Consider the following 15,757-nt stretch of genomic DNA (forward strand, 5'->3'; position numbering starts at 1 on the left):
AATAGACAATAGACAATAGGTGCAGGAGCAGGCCATTGGGCCCTTCGAGCCAGCACTGCCATTCAATGTGATCATGGCTGATCTCTTTGAACAATAAAGTCTCTTTCATGTCTCCACTCTTAACCCTCCTCTGTGTGGAGTTTCAAACCGCCGCCAGATCGAGGAGAAAGACTAACAAATCATAGTGTTAGGAGAGGAGGGGGCCGGCCAGGAGGGGATGCAGTGGAGGCAGTGACGCTGCAGGATGGTGAGCTGTCCCTGGGGCCAGGGTCCAGGATGTCTACGAGCAGGTGCTCAAGGGGGAGGGTCATGTCGGGCAGAGTCTCAGTGGTGATCTACCCACTGTCTAGAGGGCCGGCAGGAGATGCAGTGGAGGCAGTGAGGCTGCAGGATGGTGAGCTGTCTGCATGGGGCCAGGGTCCAGGAGGTCTAGGAGCGGGTGACCGACATTCTCAAGGGGGAGGGGGAGCAGCCGGGCGTCATTGTGTACAGGGTCACCAATGACAAGGGGATGAGGTCCGTGGACTAAATACAGGGAGTTCTGCAAATTACTGCCAGAGCCATGTTCTAGTGATGGTAAGAACAGGAAGACAGGACAGGTGAATGTGTGGCTGAGGGGTTGGAGCAGGGGACAGGGATTCAGATTTTGAACCATTGGGATCCCTTCTGGGGCAGAGGTGACCTGTACAGAAGGAATGAGTTGCATCTGAACTGGAGAGAAGCAAGATCCTGGCAGGCGGGTTCACTGGTGCAACTTGGGTGGGTTACTACTGGATTGGCACGAAGGCCAGGTCCAATGTGTAGGAAGGAACTGCAGATACTGGTTTCCATCGAAGATAAGACACAAAATGCTGGAGTAACTCAGTGGGACATGCAGCATCTCCGGAGAGTAGGAATGGGTGACGTTTCAGGTCGAGCAGGATCCAATGCAGGACAGAAGCAGGTGAAAGGCTGCAAGTTGACAGGATGGCGGGAGCACAACAGGGATCGAGGAACAACTGGTGAATTATCTTGCATGTATTTTCATGCAAAAGGCCTGACAGTTAAGGCAAATGAACTCAGGCCGTGGATAGGACAATGCAACTGGGGTGTTATAGCCGTAACAGAAACCTGACTGAGGGAGGGATAGGACTGGCAGCTTAATGTTCCAGGCTACAGATGCTACACATGTGGTAGATAGAGGCAAGTGGATAAGAGGAGAAGAAGTTGCTTTACTAATTAAAGAGAATGTCACGGCAGTAGTCCAAGGTGACATTACTGATGTGTAGGAAGGAACTGCAGATGCTGGTTTAAACCGAAGATAGATACATAGTGCTGGAGTAACTCAGCGGGTCAGGCATCATCTGCGGAGAGAAGGAATGGGTGACGTTTCGGGTCGAGACCCTTCTACAGACTGTGTGGTTTATCCAGTGAGGCCAGAGCTGGGAAATCAGAAGGGGATGATCACCTTGTTGGGAGTATACTACAGGCCCCCAAGTATTCAGCGGAGATTAGAGGAACAAGTATGTTGGGGGGAGGGACTCAAATAGAGAAAGCTAGTGGACAGTGTGTGAGGCAGGAGGCAGAGAAGGGAACCACTCAGATCCAACGTAGGGGAGAAAGAAAAATATAATAAACAGAGAATAAGAGGTGGTGGGTTTCTTAAATGTGTATATTTTAATGCTAGGAGCATTGTAAGAAAGGTGGATGAGTTTAGAGCCTGGATTAACACCTGGAAGTATGATGTTGTGGTGATTAGTGAAACATGGTTGCAGGATGGCTGTGATTGGAAACTAAATATTCCAGGATTTCGTTGCTTCAGGTGTGATAGAATTGGAGGGGCAAGAGGTGGAGGTGTTGCATTGCTTGTCAGGGAAGATATTACAGTAGTGCTTTGGCAGGATAGATTAGAAGGCTCGTCTAAGGAGGCTATTTGGGTGGAACTGAGAAATGGGAAAGGTGTAGCAACACTTATAGGGGTGTATTATAGACCGCCTAATGGGGAGCGAGAATTGGAAGAGCAAATATGTAAGGAGATAGCAGATATTAGTAGTAAGCACAAGGTAGTGATTGTTGGAGATTTCAATTTTCCACACATAGACTGGGAAACACATTCTGTAAAATGGCTGGATGGTTTGGAGTTTGTAAAATGTGTGCAGGATAGTTTTTTGCAGCAATACATAGAGGTACCTACTAGAGAAGGGGCAGTGTTGGACCTCCTGTTAGGAAATGAGACAGGTCAGGTGGCGGAGGTATGTGTTGGGGATCACTTTGTGTCCAGTGATCACAATATGATTAGTTTCAATATAATTATGGAGAAGGTCAGAACTGGACCAAGGGTTGAGATTTTTGATTGGAGAAAGGCTAACTTTGAGGAGATGCGAAAGGATTTAAAAGGAGTGAATTGGGACATTTTGTTTTATGGGAAGGATGTAAAAGAGAAATGGAGGACATTTAAAGGTGAAATTTTAAGAGTACAGAATCTTTATGTCCCTGTTCGGTTGAAAGGAAAGAGTAATAATTGGAAAGAGCCATGGTTTTCAAAGGAAATTGGACACGGTTCGGAAAAAGAGAGAGATCTACAATAATTTAAGGCAGCATGGAGTAAATGAGGTGCTTGAGGAGTATAAATAATGTAAAAAGAATCTTAAGAAATAAATTAGAAAAGCTAAAAGAAGATATGAGGTTGCTTTGGCAAGTAAGGTGAAAGTAAATCCAAAGGGTTTCCACAGCTATATTAATAGCAAAAGGATAACGAGGGATAAAATTGGTCCATTAGAGGGTCAGAGTGGACAGCTATCTGCAGAGCCAAAAGAGATGGGGGAGATATTGAACAATTTATTTTCTTTGGTATTCACCAAGGAGAAGGATATTGAATTATGTGAGGTAAGGGAAACAAGTAGAGTAGCTATGGAAACTATGAGGAAGTACTGACACTTTTGAAAAATATAAAAGTGGATAAGTCTCCAGGTCCTGACAGGATATTCCCTAGGACATTGAGGGAAGTTAGTGTAGAAATAGCAGGGGCTATGACAGAAATATTTCAAATGTCATTAGAAACGGGAATGGTGCCGGAGGATTGGCGTACTGCGCATGTTGTTCCATTGTTTAAAAAGGGTTCTAAGAGTAAACCTAGCAATTATAGACCTGTTAGTTTGACGTCAGTGGTGGGCAAATTAATGGATAGGATTATTAGAGATAATATATATAATCATCTGGATAAACAGGGTCTGATTAGGAACAGTCAACATGGATTTGTGCCTGGAAGGTCATGTTTGACTAATCTTCTTGAATTCTTTGAAGAGGTTACTAGGGAAATTGATGAGGGTAAAGCGGTGGATGTTGTCTATATGGATTTCAGTAAGGCCTTTGACAAGGTTCCACATGGAAGGTTGGTTAAGAAGGTTCAATTGTTGGGTATTAGTGGTGGAGTAGCAAGATGGATTCAACAGTGGCTGAATGGGAGGGACCAGAGAGTAATGGTGGATGGCTGTTTGTCAGGTTGGAGGCCGGTGACTAGTGGGGTGCCTCAGGGATCTGTGTTGGGTCCACTGTTGTTTGTCATATACATCAATGATCTGGATGATGGTGTGGTAAATTGGATTAGTAAGTATGCAGATGATACTAAGATAGGTGGTGTTGTGGATAATGAAGTAGATTTTCAAAGTCTACAGCGAAATTTAGGCCATTTGGAAGAGTGGGCTGAAAGATGGCAGATGGAGTTTAATGCTGATAAGTGTGAGGTGCTACATCTTGGCAGGACAAATCAAAATAGGACGTACATGGTAAATGGTAGCGAATTGAGGAATGCAGTTGAACAGTGGGATCGAGGAATAACTGTGCATAGTTCCCTGAAGGTGGAATCTCATGTAGATGGGTGGTAAAGAAAGCTTTTGGTGTGCTGGCCTTTATAAATCAGAGCATTGAGTATAGAAGTTGGGGTGTAATGTTAAAATTGTACAAGGCATTGGTGAGGCCAATTCTGGAGTATGGTGTACAATTTTGGTCGCCAAATTATAGGAAAATGTCAACAAAATAGAGAGAGTACAGAGGGGATTTACTAGAATGTTGCCTGGGTTTCAGCACCTAAGTTACAGAGAAAGGTTGAACAAGTTAGGTCTTTATTTTTTGGAGCGCAGAAGGTTAAGGGGGGCCTTGATAGAGGTTTGTAAAATTATGAGAGGGATAGACAGAGTTGACGTGGATAAGCTTTTTCCATTGAGAGTAGGGAAGATTCAAACTGGAGGACATGATTTGAGAATTAAGGGACAGAAGTTTAGGGGTAACATAAGGGGGAACTTCTTTACTTAGAGAGTGGTAGCTGTGTGGAATGAGCTTCCAGTGGAAGTGGTGGAGGCAGGTTCGATTTTATCATTTAAAAATAAATCGGATAAGTATATGGACGGGAAAGGAATGGAGGGTTATGGTCTGAGTGCAGGTAGATGGGACTAGGTGAGAGTAAGTGTTCGGCACGGACTAGAAGGGCCGAGATGGCCTGTTTCCGTGCTGTAATTGTTATATGGTTATGTTAGTAGGTTGCAGGCAGTGTGAGACTAATCATAATAACATGATGGTTTATGCCAAAGAAAGACACAAAAATGCTGAGGTAACTCAGCGGATCAGGCAACATCTCTGAAGACCATGGAATGGGTGACATTTCAGGTCCAAGGAAGGGTCCAAACCCGAAACGTCACCTATCCATGTACTCCAGACGCTGCCTGACCCGCTGAGTTACGCCGGCACTCTGTGAAACGTCACCTAACCATGTTCTCCACAGATGCTGCCTGGCCCGCTGAGTTACTCCAGCACTCTGTGAAACGTCACCTATCCATGTTCTCCACAGATGCTGCCTGGCCCGCTGAGTTACTCCAGCACTCTGTGAAACGTCACCTATCCATGTTCTCCACAGATGCTGCCTGACCCGCTGAGCTACTCCAGCACTCTGTATCTTTCTTTGCAAGACTAATAACATTGTCATAGTTAAGTATCAGAGTAAAGACATTTCTCCTCATCTCAATTCTGTTACTGCTCCTGTCCTGACTGTGAGCCTCCAGTCAAAGCTCCATCATCGGGGAACACAGTTCTGCTAGCACAGACCTGGATAAGGTCCTTTGGCCCACAATGTTTGTGCTAAACATGATGCTAACCTAAAATAATCACATCTGCCTGTATATGATCCATCCCCCTCCATTCCCTGCATATCCATGTGCCTATTCAAACACCACTATGGCATCAGCCTCCACCACCACCCCTGGAAGCGCATTCCAAGCACCCACCACCCTCTGTGTAAAACACCTGCCCCACACATCTCCTTTAAACTTTGCCCCTTTCACCCTGAAGCTTTGCCCTCTATTATTTGACTTTTCCATACTGGATTCTGACTGTTTACGTTATCTATGCCTCTCTTAATTTTATACACTTCTAGCAATTTTCCCCTCATCCTCCGATGCTCCCGAGAAAACAATCCAAGTTTGTCCAACATATTTGATAGCCTCTAATCCAGGCATCATTCTGGTGTCTGAAGAAGGGTTTTGGCCCGAAACGTTGCCTATTTCCTTCGCTACATAGATGCTGCTGCACCCGCTGAGTTTCTCCAGCATTTTTGTGTACCTTCGATTTTCCAGCATCTGCAGTTCCTTTTTAAACACATCATTCTGGTAAACTCTTCTGCACCCCCTCCAAAGCCTCAATACCATTCCTGTAATGGGGTGACCAGAACTGCAGCCAATACTCCAAATACAGCCTGAGCAAAGTCCCATAAAGCTGCGTCATGACTTCCTGATTCTTACACTCAATGCCGCCCGCACCCAATGAAGGCATACACGCCTTGATTACTACGCTATCAACGTGGGCTGTCACTTTCAGCGCGCTACTGACCGGGAGCCTTCTATACATCAGTCTCTTCACTTTCAGCGCGCTATTGACCGGGAGCCTTCTATACATCAGTCACTTCATTAATTGCACACTTACCCCGTACATTCGATTGCACACATTAAACTCCAACTGGTATTTCTTCAGCCATTTGTGCATCTGGTCTTTATCATGCAGTGACAGCCTTGCTCAGTCTGTAACTCCAACATTCTCCGTCTCGTCTGTAAACTTACTAACCAACCCATCTCCATTTGTGTCCAAGTCATTTACATTGATCACAAACAGCAGAGTTCCCAGCACAGATCCCCGTGGAACTCCACTGGTCACAGACATCCAGCCTGACTGACTGACTGACGCCCTTCCACTACAACCGTCTTCTGACACTAAGATGGATCCAGTAAATGCTCTTCTCAGACAAGGATCTACCCCTCTCCAATACAATCACTCTACTCTTTTACACCTGTAAATCTAGCACTACAATGCTGAGAACTATATTCTGCACTCTGTACCTTCCCATTTGCTCTACCAATTGTACTGGAGTTTGATGTGATTGTATTTATGTACAGCATTGTCATATGTGATGGGAAGCTTGCAAAGCAATGTGTTTCACTGTACCTCAGTAATGAACCTACACCTATCAGAAAGCCAGTTAAGAATCCGTACAAGTCACTGTGGATCCAAAGCATCTTAAACTTGATCTTGGGGCACTGTATCAAAAGCCTTACTAAAATCCATAACATCCACCACGGTCATAGATCACGTTCATGGCCTCCTCAAAAAACGATTAAACTAGTGAAAAATGTCCCGTCGCGTACAGCGCCATGCCGACTCTCCCGAATTAACCCATTCTCTTCCGAATGGAGTCAATCCTATTCTGAAGAATCCTCTCCAGCTTCCTGACCATTGACGTCAAGCACCCTGACCGTTCATGCCCTGGACATCAAGCACCCTGACTGTTCATGCCCTGGACATCAAGCACCCTGACCGTTCATGCCCTGGACGTCATTGTCACGCACTCTGACCTTTCATGCCATGGATTGCCTCTGCTTCCCTTCTTAAACAAAGGCAAAACTTCTTGCTTCATTCTGATCATCTTTTCCTTCTAAACATTCCTCGCATTTCTCACGTGAAACTTATTTGCCTTCCACCACCTCTGGTGGAGAGTCCATTATTAGAGCTTGCACTTGTCAAAGCCGCAGCATTGCCCAGTGCCGATTCATAACTTAACTCAAAGACGCTCCGCTTTACAACTGGGACAGCTGGATTTTGGGCGAGAGGAGAAAGATTGAACAGGAACCTGAGGGACAGCTTGTGGTGTATGGAACCAGCTGCCAGAGGAGGTCATTGAGGCAGGTACTATAACAACTTTTAAAAGACATTTGGACAGGTGCATGGATAGGAAAAGTTTAGAGAGATATGGGTGAAATGAGGGTAAATGGGACTAGTTTAGATGAGGTATCTGGGTTGGATTGGACCAGTTGGGTGAAAGGGTCTGTTTCCGTGATGCACGGCTCTGGGAGCTGCAGATACTGAGCAGGTGTGGCTGAAACACAGGCAGCAAAGAGCCCTGGGGCCTTGGCTGAGATGAGTAGAACACAGAGCTGATGACGTGATGGGGAATGTACGGCTTATTTAACTCCTTTTAGTTAGTTTAGCAATACAGCATGGACATGACCACCGATCACTCCTTTTCACTAGCTCTCTTATCCACTTTCTCATCCACTCCCTATACACTTGGGGCATTTACTGAGGCCAATTATCCTGCGTGTCGTTAGACTGCGGGAGCACCTGGAGTAAACCCATTTCTCTGGCACTGTGGGGCAGTGGCTCTACTGGAGGTCACTGGAACTGTGAGGCAGCAGCTCTATTGGAGGACACCCATGTCTCTGGCACTGTGGGGCAGTGACTCTACTGGAGGACACCCATGTCTCTGGCCCTGTGGGGCAGTGGCTCTACTGGAGGACACTGACACTGTGAGGCAGCAGCTCTACTGGAGGACACCCATGTCTCTGGCGCTGTGAGGCAGTGGCTCTAGCAACTGTGTGACTCTGCCGTTCATTGGTGGAACAGCAGAGTGCGAGGTTGCTGAAACGGATCGAGTGGCCGCATCTCAGCTTCATGCTGTGCATCACCAGCTGCTGCTGCAAGGCACTGCAAGGCTCTGCAGCCTCCTCGCACTTCTTGCTTCTAACCCATGCTTAAACTCATAGACAGGCTATTCAGTGGGGAGCCCAGCCCCTGCATCTCACCCATTTGTACATCAGCAACTCACCAGGTAGAGAGAGCAGACGTGCAGACAGCCGCGATCGGTAGCACAGCTCCTCGCAGTAGTTGCCGACTGCTGCTGAGCCTGTGAGCCTGAGTCATCAGTGCCGCAGGCAGCAGGGTAATAATGCTGTTAATGCAGCCTGCCGCACACACAAGCCTCCAGGCCAACGTGAGTCAGCACACACAGGGCTCAATACTAACCAATTAGCTGAAATGGTTTGTATGAGAGTGCAGCCAACAAGCTGGAACTGTGAAATCATCACTGCAGGCTTCATCTGGCCGTTGGCACAAAGAGCCATGGAAGAAGCAATAATGAACGTAGTGGCTTTGAAAACAAATACAAGCCAAGCATTCTGTACAAGCCCGCAATGCCGGAACCAGTCCAAAACCTGCACTCAGCCACCCACAACAGCGTGACAAATTCACAGTGAATGACACAGCATGGAAACAGGCCGTTCCACCCAACTCGCCCATACTGACAAACATGCCCCATCTACACTAGTCACATCTGCCCACATTTGATCTGAAGAAGGGTTTCGGCCCGAAACGTTGCCTATTTCCTTCGCTCCATAGATGCAGCTGCACCCGCTGAGTTTCTCCAGCTTTTTTTTGTGTACCTCACATTTGGTCTTTATTCCTCCAAACCTTTCCTATCCATGTACCTGTCCAAATGTATTTTACATTTGTTATAGGGAGATATAGATCAGCCATGATTGAATGTGGGAGTAGACTTAATGGGCCATATGGCCTAATTCTGTTCCCAGAACTAATGAATTATAGTACCTGCCTCAACCTCCAGCGGCTCATTCCATACACCCACCATTGTATGAAAAACGTGCCCCTTAGGTTCTTATTCAATCTTTTCCCCATCACCTTGGTTCTTGATTCTGCTACTCTGGGTAAAAGGCTTCGACCTTACCCCCTCATGATCTTTTACAGCTCTCAGATCACCCCGTCATCCTCCTGCACTCCAAGGAATAGTGACCCAGTCTGCTCAACCTCTCCCCATAGTTCAGGTCCTTCAATCCTGACAACACCAATCTTCTCTTCACTCTTTCCAGCTTAACAACATTATTCCTACAGCAGGGTGACTGAAACTGAACACAATACTCTAACTGTGGTCTCATCAATTTTTAGTACAACTGTAACATAACATCCCAACTTCTATACTCAATCCCCTGACCGATGAATGTGTCAAAAGCCTTCTTGACCACCCTATCTACCAATGACACCACTTTCAGGGAACTGTGTACCTGCACTCCTAGATCCCTGCTCTACAATATTCCCCAGGGCCATGTGTTCACTCCTAGATCCCTGCTCCACAATATTCCCCAGGGCCCTACCATTCAGTCAAGATCTTGCCCTGGTTTGACTTCCCAAAATGCAACACCATATACACATCTGCATTGAATTCCATTAACCATTCCTCAGCTCACATGCTCAACAGATGAAGATTTTGCTGTAATTTTTGATAACTATTTTCGCTACCTACTGTACCACACTTTAGTGTAATCAGAAAATTACAACCATGCCTTGTACATTATTTACCCTGGATAGCAGGATAACAAGCCCTTTTGTTCATAGAAGGGTGATGTAGTCCCAACCTGAAACGATACCTATCCATGTTCTCCACAGATCCTGCCTGACCCACTGAGTTACTCCAGCACTCTGTGAAATGTCACCTATCCATGTTCCCCACAGATGCTGCCTGACCCACTGAGTTACTCCAGCACTCTGTGAAACGTCACCTATCCATGTTCTCCACAGATGCTGCCTGACCCGCTGAGTTACTCCAGCATTTGTGTCTTTCTTGGGGGAATCAAGAACAACAGGGCATAGGTTTCCTGTGAGAAATGTAATAAGAATCTGAGGGACATTTTATGCACGTGGAGTGTGGAGAGTATATGGAGCAAGCTTTCAGAGAACTGTATAAACAAGGAACTGCAAATTCAAGAGAGTTTATTGTCATGTGTCCCTGATAGGACTATGAAATTCTTGCTTTGCTTCAGCACAACAGAACATAGTAGGCATGACTACTATGCTGGTTCATTAAGGAAAGACACAAATGGTGGAGTAACTCAGCGGGTCAGGCAGCATCTGTGGAGAACATGGATAAGTGACGTTTCAAGTCAAGGCCCTTTATCTGAGCTCAGAGTATTTGCCATAATTAGCCTATGTCAAAAACTGGATGGGGTGGGTTTTTTTAAACAAATTCAGTGTCAAACCTTGAGGGCTGGGCTGTAGCATGCCTAGACAGAAGAGGAAATGTTGTGCCTTGGGCTTCATTTAGGATTCAATGGAACAGAAAAGTAAAAGTGGGAGTGCATGGATTATTAAAGTGTCAAGACATTGAAGTCTCAGAGTGGCCCTTATTGAGGTGCTGTGCAAAGCAAAGACAGACACAAAAAGCTGGAGTCATTCAGAGGGTCATACAGCATCTCTGGAGAAAAGGAATAGGTGACGTTTCGGGTGGAGACCTTTCTTAAAGCAGCGGAACAATCTGTGTTTAGTTTCTCAGTGTGGAGCACTAGCTGCATGACAACAGATTGCAACATGGATTGTAATCATGTCGTCTTTCCCCTCACTGGATAGCATGCAACAAAAAAGCTTCTAACTGTACCTAGGTACAAGTGACAAACTAGATTTAAAAGATATTTACACGTGATCTTTAGTGGGCAAGGGCAGAGACGGTTCCAGGTGAGTCTGAAGAAGGGTCTCGACCCAAAACGTCACCCGTTCCTTCCCTCCAGAGATGCTGCCTGTCCCGCTGGGTTATTCCAACATTTTGTGTCTATCTTTGATTTAAACCAGCATCTGCAGTTCTTTCCTACACAGGTGTGGACCAGGGCTGTGGAGTCGATAACAAAGTCCCAACTCCGACCTCAACATATATTTCAGAGACTAAGTAAATCGAAAAAAATCCAATTTTTAAAACATACACTTTATTTCCACTCGAGACAATGAGGAATGACATTGGTGCTGCCACCCGGTGGCAGCACCACAAGAAACTAAAGGTAAACAAACACCATCACCGGCTGATTCCCTCTGCCTGCTACTGACTGAACATGTCTGGATCGTTTCTGAATTCAAAAGGTAAATGTAGTCATTCATTTATGGGGAAATATATTATAAATGAATACAGATCGTGAATGTTCATGATTTGATGCAAAATAAATCGTCAGTGATAATGAATTCCTTCTCAACAGCAGTAAACACTAGTCTTGGCAAAGTGTCAACGAATCTGGTCATTTTTCATCAATACAAACCATCATTTCTACTTTCAGTGGATTCTTGAACAATATTCCAGCTTCAAACGTTTGAAGGGGTTGGGTGATGAAGGGAATAAAAGGTTAGGGCTCATTTAGGTAAAAGTATAGTAAACACCGCCTAATGGGGGCTGCATCCCATTCCCTTCCCCCCCTTTAACCTAACCTAGACTAACCGTGGGGGGGGGGGGGGTGCTGCATCCCCTTGACCCTCCTAATTCCTTCAAACAAGTTTCCTCAAATTATTGAATTATTACCAATGAATAGAGACTATTAAAGTGAGTTAGTAAAGGTAAGTAAAGAATGTCAGTTTTCCCGCTGGTATTCACTGTACTTTAACCCCGTATTTTGTGATATATAAAAGATGTTAATAATTCCATTTCAGCCACTATTCATTCATTAATCGGGACGACAGATGGCACAATAGGCTAAGTGTTCGGCTGGCAACCGGAAGGTAGCCGGTTCGAATCCTGCTTGGAGTGCATACTGTCGTTGTGTCCTTGGGCAAGACACTTCACCCACCTTTGCCTGTGTGTGAATGTGTGTGAGTGATTGGTGGTGGTCGGAGGGGCCGTAGGCGCAGATTGGCAGCCACACTTCCGTCAGTCTGCCCCAGGGCAGCTGTGGCTACAGAAGTAGCTTACCAACACCGAGTGTGACTGAGGAGTGAATGAATAATGCGATGTAAAGCGCCTTGAGTATTAGAAAGGCGCTATATAAATCCCATCCATTATTATTATTATTATTAATGTCATTCATTCTTTTCTTTTTCAGGAAAAGAAATTGAGCGAATTCAAAATTTCCCAAGTTTGCAAGTTTGAAAACTAAAGCCCCTTTCTCAATGGCAAAGAAAACTCCAAGCAGACCTGCTGTTTGTGAATATTTTACAACAACTACCGATGAAAAGCAGTCTGCGTGTCCGTCTATGGTAGAAGATGATGATGGTGAAAGATTGTGTGAAACAAAACACAGACTGATAAAAATGCCCCAACAAGAGGTTCAAATTTGAAAAGACATTTGCAACGTTTCCACCCTAAGATTTTAGAAATTGTAAATGAGAAAGATACAAGTATCAATAAAAATCTTACAACCACAATAAAGTCAGCAAAATCCAAATCTCCCAAGGAACAACCCAGACAAGCATCACTTACAAGGTTCATTACGTCAGACAAGGTAACTGTAACACTGACCACACAAATGTTTAAGAAACATCTTATCGAAATTGTTGTAAGAAATGGTGTAACCTTAACTTTATTTTCTCAACCAACCTCTCTAGGTCTAAATGGAGAAATGGCTAAGATCTCTGGCAAGGGAGAGTATCAGAAAACTTACGCTTGAAGAAGCCAAGAATGAAAAGGAAAAGCTTGGAAAAACTCTTAAGGAGCGGTTCGTGTTGATTAAAAAGGATGCCACCACTCGTCACAGAGTTCACTATTTTGCCATCAATGCTAGATTTGTTGATGAAAACAATAAAATAGTAACTCAGACATTAGGAGTGAAGGACACCAAGGCTGAGAGCAAAGCGTTCCCGTTGAAACGTGCAAAGGCAGCCTTTTGGCCTTAAACAAATGGAATTTAAGCAAGATTTTCTTGGTGGTTTAAAATCAGTAGAGAAATATGATCGCTCATCTAAACTTACAATACAATAAATCATCCCTGCTTATCCAGAAATAGTTACGTTTGCAGCTATGATAGTAACAGCCATACCACCCACTCAGGCCAGTGTGGACAGACTGTTCTCTGCACTGAAAATAATTGAATCAGAATTAAGGGCTTCAATGAAAGAGGATCTGGCAGAAGCAATTCTGTTCCTAATGCCCCTGTCCCACTTAGGAAACCTGAACGGAAACCTCTAGAGACTTTGCGCCCCACCCAAGGTTTCCTTGCGGTTCCTGGAGGTTGCAGATGGTTGCCGGAGGTTGCAGGTAGTGGAAGCAGGTAGGGAGACTGACAAAAATCTCCGGTAACCTTGGGTGGGGCACAAAGTCTCCAGGGGTTTCCGTTCAGGTTTCCTAAGTGGGACAGGGGCATAAGGACAAGTTATTAATAAATTTTAGGTGTGTATTTTTGTAGCAAACTTAACTACCTATGCATTTACTTTTAATTTCTATTGCACTTGAGAATTTTTTTGGTCATAATTTAGCCATTTAGCTCATACCTGTGGCCTTAGTTTAATACATTTTGGAGTAATGCTTTTATAACTTTTATATAATTCAATGGAATTTTAATTTTGCCATAGTCCTATATGTAATTTTTTTTTTCTTTTAGCATAATGAATTATGGGTTTTTTTCAAGAATAGACAATAGACAATAGGTGCAGGAGTAGGCTATTTGACCCTTCAAGCCAGCACCGCCATTCAATGTGATCATGGCTGATCATCCCTAATCAGTACCCCATTCCTGCCTTCTCCCCATATCCCCTGACTCCGCTATCTTTAAGAGTTCTATCTAACTAATAAACAATTTAAAAAAGCCACAATAGCACAGCTACAACCATTAAACTCAAAACTTTAAGGACATGGGTATAAAAGGTAGCCTGATGATTCATGTGGTTCTTATGAAATGCCATATTGTGTAGTGTCATCACAGCAGATTTACAATTATTGTGTAGTGTCATCACAGCAGATTTACAATTATTATTATACCTAGGGGTCGGAGTCGGATGCACAAGAAATCAAGGAGTCAGGGTCGGAATCGGGTGTTTTGGGTATCGACTCCACAGCCCTGGCGTGGACTCCTGTATATCGGTGAGACCAAGCTCAGGCTCGGCGATCGTTTCGCTGGACACCCCCGCTCAATCTGCCTAAACCTACCTGATCTCCCGGTTGCTCAGCACTTTAACTCCCCCTCCCATTCCCACACTGACCTTCCTGTCCTGGGCCTCCTCCATTGTCAGAGTGAGGCACAGCGCAAATTGGCCGAACAGCACCTCAAATTTCGCTTGGGCAGCTTACACCTCAACGGTATGAACATTGACTTCTCTCACATCAAGTAGCCCTTGCTTTCCCTCTCTCTCCATCTCTCCCCCTTCCCAGTTTTCCGACCAGTCTGACTGTCCCTGATTACATTTTATCTGTTTGCTTTGTTGTCACCTTCTCCCAGCTAACAATGACCTATTCTACATTTTCCTTGATCTCCATCCCCTTTGATGTCTCACACCCGACACTTCCCTATCTCTGGAACTCCCCCTCCCCTGACTCTCAGTCTGACGAAGGGTCTCGACCCGAAACATTACCCATTCCTTCTCTCGAGATGCTGCCTATCCCGCTGAGTTACTCCAGCATTTTGTGCCTATCTTCGGCTTTAAACCAGCATCTGCAGTTCCTTCCTATACAAGGCAGAGAAGGATATGGTCCAGTACCAGGCAAGTGGTGGAGATGGGTTGCAAAGGTCAGATTGACATGGTGGGCCTGTGTGTGTGCTGTATACTGTAACTGTAGGACATCCCAACACCTGGACAAACTTTGACTTGATTGTATTTATGCTGTTGGGATAGCATGCAAAACTATACCTTGGTAAACGTGACAACAATAACCCTAAACAAAAAAGGCAAAGCTAGATCTGAAAACCACTTCAGGAAGTGAAAACAGAGATTCAGCAACCTGGCATCATCTGTGGAAAGAGAAACAGATGATGTTTCCTGTCTGACGCTCCTCCTCATAACTGGGAGAGTTGGATTCAATTACAAAGTGAGAAGGCACAAACTAGTGCCCCTGAAACAGAGCAGGTCCAAGGTCATTTTTGTTGAAGGGTTTGAGATGTTGAGGTGATCAAACAATGAATAGAAAGGTTTCGACCTGAAACGTCGCCTATTCCTTCTCTCCAGAGATGCTGCCTGTCCAGCTATTTGTGTCTATCTTCAGTTTAAACCAACATCTGCAGTTCCTTCCTACACAATGAATAGAAAGAAACTGCAAAACTTACCTTCAGCGGCGCTGCAGTTCTGCCGCTGCCCGTGTGCGCGACTTTGGCGCCTTTGAGAGGGGGGCGGGTTTAAAACACGATTTTCTCTAGGCTGTTGAAATCGATGTTGTTCAGCCTACTTAGTTGCTGACGAAAAATCACTGCGAAATTCGTTTGCTGCAGGTATTTTTAAACTAAATTGGATTATTTAATTGTTAGAGTAGATTAAAAATCATCCTCTAAAGCCACGAACCCCGACAACGGGACGGATCTCATGTAGGGGACAATGCAAGGTAGGTTGTTTATTTTTACATTAAAAAGGGCTTCTTAAGATCCCTTTATACAAAATGTTATGTTGCGAGTAGCTGACTTGGGGGCCCCATTCAATCCCGCACCGTTTTTCATGCCATATAGGCTTCTAATTCACCGCAATGGCAGCGTTCTAAACCAGCGTGTTCCACAGAATCCTA

The 15,757-nt window shown here is 44.9% G+C and overlaps 1 protein-coding gene across 6 annotated transcripts in view; it reads right to left on the bottom strand.

Moving 5' to 3' along the window:
* The window catches only part of tmem63c (transmembrane protein 63C), an 88,887-nt gene that overhangs the window by 46,002 nt on the left and 27,128 nt on the right, over nt 1-15,757 (bottom strand). For 2 of the 6 annotated variants that reach the window (XM_033027446.1, XM_033027445.1), the window contains exon 2: nt 11,503-11,505. The exons of 2 other annotated variants lie outside the window; for them this stretch is intronic. The gene's annotated coding sequence lies outside the window, so the exon portion shown is untranslated. Of the gene's footprint in view, nt 1-8,122; nt 8,305-11,502; nt 11,506-15,757 lie in introns of those variants that run through there. 2 more of the 6 variants (XM_033027447.1, XM_033027444.1) reach the window with 1 other exon arrangement.

This window comes from Amblyraja radiata, chromosome 9, assembly GCF_010909765.2.
Source record: "Amblyraja radiata isolate CabotCenter1 chromosome 9, sAmbRad1.1.pri, whole genome shotgun sequence".
NCBI classification, from domain to species: Eukaryota; Metazoa; Chordata; class Chondrichthyes; order Rajiformes; family Rajidae; genus Amblyraja; species Amblyraja radiata.